Here is a 5,962-nt window from a genome sequence, read left to right as displayed (position 1 = left end):
AAACTCCCCTGTTAGCCGCCCTTTTTGCTGCCGCTGCTCACAGCTGTACCGCTGCCTGGCTGGGCGGCCGCTTTTATGGGCCCCTTAATCAGCCAAGCCCCGCCCCCTACACAGGGCTCGGCGTCCTTCCCAGCACCCAGACCCTGCCGGCCCCTACAAACAAACACACACACAAGAACACACAAGGACAGATGCAAATACAGGTACCTTCTCCTCCAATGAGAACTCCCCTGTTAGCCGCCCTGTTTGCTGCCGCTGCTCGCAGCTGTACCGCTGCCTGGCTGGGCGGCCGCTTTTGTGGGCCCCTTAATCAGCCAAGCCCCGCCCCCTACACAGGGCTCGGCCTCCTTCCCAGCACCCAGCCCCTGCTGGCCCCTAGAAACAAACACACAAGAACACACAAGGACAGATGCAAATACAGGTACCTTCTCCTCCAATGAGAACTCTCTCTCAAACTCCCCTGTTAGCCGCCCTGTTTGCTGCCGCTGCTCGCAGCTGTACCGCTGCCTGGCTGGGCGGCCGCTTTTATGGGCCCCTTAATCAGCCAAGCCCCGCCCCCTACACAGGGCTCGGCGTCCTTCCCAGCACCCAGCCCCTGCCGGCCCCTACAAACAAACACACAAGAACACACAAAGACAGATGCAAATACAGGTACTTTCTCCTCCAATGAGAACTCTCTCTCAAACTCCCCTGTTAGCCGCCGCTGCTCGCAGCTGTACCGCTGCCTGGCTGGGCGGCCGCTTTTATGGGCCCCTTCATCAGCCAAGCCCCGCCCCCTACACAGGGCTCGGCGTCCTTCCCAGCACCGAGCCCCTGCCGGTCCCTACAAACAAACACACAAGGACAGATGCAAATACAGGTACCTTCTCCTCCAATGAGAACTCTCTCTCAAACTCCCCTGTTAGCCGCCCTGTTTGCTGCCGCTGCTCACAGCTGTACCGCTGCCTGGCTGGGCGGCCGCTTTTATGGGCCCCTTAATCAGCCAAGCCCCGCCCCCTACACAGGGCTCGGCGTCCTTCCCAGCACCCAGACCCTGCCGGCCACTACAAACACACACACAAGAACACACAAGGACAGATGCAAATACAGGTACCTTCTCCTCCAATGAGAACTCCCCTGTTAGCCGCCCTGTTTGCTGCCGCTGCTCGCAGCTGTACCGCTGCCTGGCTGGGCGGCCGCTTTTGTGGGCCCCTTAATCAGCCAAGCCCCGCCCCCTACACAGGGCTCGGCCTCCTTCCCAGCACCCAGCCCCTGCTGGTCCCTACAAACAAACACACAAGAACACACAAGGACAGATGCAAATACAGGTACCTTCTCCTCCAATGAGAACTCTCTCTCAAACTCCCCTGTTAGCCGCCCTGTTTGCTGCCGCTGCTCGCAGCTGTACCGCTGCCTGGCTGCGCGGCCGCTTTTATGGGCCCCTTAATCAGCCAAGCCCCGCCCCCTACACAGGGCTCGGCGTCCTTCCCAGCACCCAGCCCCTGCCGGTCCCTACAAACAAACACACAAGGACAGATGCAAATACAGGTACCTTCTCCTCCAATGAGAACTCTCTCTCAAACTCCCCTGTTAGCCGCCCTGTTTGCTGCCGCTGCTCACAGCTGTACCGCTGCCTGGCTGGGCGGCCGCTTTTATGGGCCCCTTAATCAGCCAAGCCCCGCCCCCTACACAGGGCTCGGCGTCCTTCCCAGCACCCAGCCCCTGCCGGCCCCTACAAACAAACACACAAGACCACACAAGGACAGATGCAAATACAGGTACCTTCTCCTCCAATGAGAACTCTCTCTCAAACTCCCCTGTTAGCCGCCCTGTTTGCTGCCGCTGCTCGCAGCTGTACCGCTGCCTGGCTGGCCGGCCGCTTTTATGGGCCCCTTAATCAGCCAAGCCCCGCCCCCTACACAGGGCTCGGCGTCCTTCCCAGCACCCAGACCCTGCCAGCCCCTACAAACAAACACACACACAAGAACACACAAGGACAGATGCAAATACAGGTACCTTCTCCTCCAATGAGAACTCCCCTGTTAGCCGCCCTGTTTGCTGCCGCTGCTCGCAGCTGTTCCGCTGCCTGGCTGGGCGGCCGCTTTTATGGGCCCCTTAATCAGCCAAGCCCCGCCCCCTACACAGGGCTCAGCCTCCTTCCCAGCACCCAGCCCCTGCCGGGCCCCACAAACAAACACACAAGAACACACAAGGACAGATGCAAATACAGGTACCTTCTCCTCCAATGAGAACTCTCTCTCAAACTCCCCTCTTAGCCGCCCTGTTTGCTGTCGCTGCTCGCAGCTGTACCGCTGCCTGGCTGGGCGGCCGCTTTTATGGGCCCCTTAATCAGCCAAGCCCCGCCCCCTACACAGGGCTCGGTGTCCTTCCCAGCACCCAGCCCCTGCCGGCCCCTACAAACAAACACACAAGAAGACACAAGGACAGATGGAAATACAGGTACCTTCTCCTCCAATGAGAACTCTCACTCAAACTCCCCTGTTAGCCGCCGCTGCTCGCAGCTGTACCGCTGCCTGGCTGGGCGGCCGCTTTTATGGGCCCCTTAATCAGCCAAGCCCCGCCCCCTACAGAGGGCTCGGCGTCCTTCCCAGCACCCAGCCCCTGCCAGCCCCTACAAACAAACACACACACAAGAACACACAAGGAGAGATGCAAATACAGGTACCTTCTCCTCCAGTGAGAACTCCCCTGTTAGCCGCTCTGTTTGCTACCGCTGCCTGGCTGGGCAGCCGCTTTTATCGGCCCCTTAATCAGCCAAGCCCCGCCCCCTACACAGGGCTCGGCGTCCTTCCCAGCACCCAGCCCCTGCCGGCCCCTACAAACAAACACACAAGAACACACAAGGACAGATGCAAATACAGGTACCTTCTCCTCCAATGAGAACTCCCCTGTTAGCAGCCCTGTTTGCTGCCGCTGCTCGCAGCTGTACCGCTGCCTGGCTGGGCGGCCGCTTTTATGGCCCCTTAATCAGCCAAGCCCCGCCCCCTACACAGGGCTCGGCGTCCTTCCCAGCACCCAGCCCCTGCCGGCCCCTACAAACAAACACACACACAAGAAGACACAAGGACAGATGCAAATACAGGTACCTTCTCCTCCAATGAGAACTCTCTCTCAAACTCCCCTGTTAGCCGCCTTGTTTGCTGCCGCTGCTCACAGCTGTACCGCTGCCTGGCTGGGCGGCCGCTTTTATGGGCCCCATAATCAGCCAAGCCCCGCCCCCTACACAGGGCTCGGCGTCCTTCCCAGCACGCAGCCCCTGCCGGCCCCTACAAACAAACACACAAGACCACACAAGGACAGATGCAAATACAGGTACCTTCTCCTCCAATGAGAACTCTCTCTCAAACTCCCCTGTTAGCCGCCCTGTTTGCTGCCGCTGCTCGCAGCTGTACCGCTGCCTGGCTGGGCGGCCGCTTTTATGGGCCCCTTAATCAGCCAAGCCCCGCCCCCTACACAGGGCTCGGCGTCCTTCCCAGCACCCAGCCCCTGCCGGCCCCTACAAACAAACACACACACAAGAGCACACAAGGACAGATACAGGTACCTTCTCCTCCAATGAGAACTCTCTCTCAAACTCCCCTGTTAGCCGCCCTGTTTGCTGCCGCTGCTCGCAGCTGTACCGCTGCCTGGCTGGGCGGCCGCTTTTATGGGCCCCTTAATCAGCCAAGCCCCGACCCCTACACAGGGCTCGGCCTCCTTCCCAGCACCCAGACCCTGCCAACCCCAACAAACAAACACAGACACAAGAACACACAAGGAGAGATGCAAATACAGGTACCTTCTCCTCCAATGAGAACTCCCCTGTTAGCCGCCCTGTTTGCTGCCACTGCTCGCAGCTGTACCGCTGCCTGGCTGGGCGGCCGCTTTTATGGGCCCCTTAATCAGCAAAGCCCCGCCCCGTACACAGGGCTCGGCCTCCTTCCCGGCACCCAGCCCCTCCCGGCCCCTACAAACAAACACACAAGAACACACAAGGACAGATGCAAATACAGGTACCTTCTCCTCCAATGAGAACTCTCTCTCAAACTCCCCTGTTAGCCGCCCTGTTTGCTGCCGCTGCTCGCAGCTGTACCGCTGCCTGGCTGGGCGGCCGCTTTTATGGGCCCCTTAATCAGCCAAGCCCCGCCCCCTACACAGGGCTCGGCGTCCTTCCCAGCACCCAGCCCCTGCCGGCCCCTACAAACAAACACACAAGAACACACAAGGACAGATGCAAATACAGGTACCTTCTCCTCCAATGAGAACTCTGTCTCAAACTCCCCTGTTAGCCGCCGTGTTTGCTGCCGCTGCTCGCAGCTGTACCGCGGCCGCTTTTACGGGCCCCTTAAGCAGCCAAGCCCCGCCCCCTACACAGGGCTCGGCGTCCTTCCCAGCACGCAGCCCCTGCCGGCCCCTACAAACAAACACACACACAAGAACACACAAGGACAGATGCAAATACAGGTACCTTCTCCTCCAATGAGAACTCTCTCTCAAACTCCCCTGTTAGCCGCCGTGTTTGCTGCCGCTGCTCGCAGCTGTACCGCTGCCTGGCTTGGCGGCCGCTTTTATGGGCCCCTTAATCAGCCAAGCCCCGCCCACTACTCAGGGCTCGGCGTCCTTCCCGGCACCCAGCCGCTGCCGGCCCCTACAAACAAACACACAAGAACACACAAGGACAGATGCAAATACAGGTACCTTCTCCTCCAATGAGAACTCTCTCTCAAACTCACCTGTTAGCCGCCCTGTTTGCTGCCGCTGCTCGCAGCTGTACCTCTGCCTCTCTGGGCGGCCGCTTTTATGGGCCCCTTAATCAGCCAAGCCCCGCCCCCTACTCAGGTCTCGGCGTCCTTCCCAGCACCCAGCCCCTGCCGGCCCCTACAAACAAACACACAAGAACACACAAGGACAGATGCAAAAACAGGTACCTTCTCCTCCAATGAGAACTCTCTCTCAAACTCCCCTGTTAGCCGCCCTGTTTGCTGCTCGCAGCTGTACCGCTGCCTGGCTGGGCGGCCGCTTTTATGGGCCCCTGAATCAGCAAAGCCCCGCCCCCTACACAGGGCTCGGCGTCCTTCCCAGCACCCAGCCCCTGCCGGCCCCTACAAACAAACACACAAGAACACACAAGGACAGATGCAAATACAGGTACCTTCTCCTCCAATGAGAACTCTGTCTCAAACTCCCCTGTTAGCCGCCGTGTTTGCTGCCGCTGCTCGTAGCTGTACCGCGGCCGCTTTTACGGGCCCCTTAATCAGCCAAGCCCCGCCCCCTACACAGGGCTCGGCGTCCTTCCCAGCACGCAGCCCCTGCCGGCCCCTACAAACCAACACACACACAAGAACACACAAGGACAGATGCAAATACAGGTACCTTCTCCTCCAATGAGAACTCTCTCTCAAACTCCAATGTTAGCCGCCCTGTTTGCTGCCGCTGCTCGCAGCTGTACCGCTGCCTGGCTTGCGGCCGCTTTTATGGGCCCCTTAATCAGCCAAGCCCCGCCCCCTACTCAGGGCTCGGCGTCCTTCCCGGCACCCAGCCGCTGCCGGCCCCTACAAACAAACACACAAGAACACACAAGGACAGATGCAAATACAGGTACCTTCTCCTCCAATGAGAACTCTGTCTCAAACTCCCCTGTTAGCCGCCCTGTTTGCTGCCGCTGCTCGCAGCTGTACCGCTGCCTGGCTGGGCGGCCTCTTTTATGGGCCCCTTAATCAGCCAAGCCCCGCCCCCTACACAGGGCTCGGCGTCCTTCCCAGCACCCAGCCCCTGCCGGCCCCTACAAACAAACACAGACACAAGAACACACAAGGAGAGATGCAAATACAGGTACCTTCTCCTCCAATGAGAACTCCCCTGTTAGCCGCCCTGTTTGCTGCCGCTGCTGGCAGCTGTACCGCTGCCTGGCTGGTCTGCCGCTTTTATGGGCCCCTTAATCAGCCAAGTCCCGCCCCCTACACAGGGCTCGGCCTCCTTCCCA

This window comes from Chrysemys picta, unplaced genomic scaffold, assembly GCF_011386835.1.
Source record: "Chrysemys picta bellii isolate R12L10 unplaced genomic scaffold, ASM1138683v2 scaf4, whole genome shotgun sequence".
NCBI classification, from domain to species: domain Eukaryota; kingdom Metazoa; phylum Chordata; order Testudines; family Emydidae; genus Chrysemys; species Chrysemys picta.
This window is presented reverse-complemented; position numbering follows the sequence as displayed.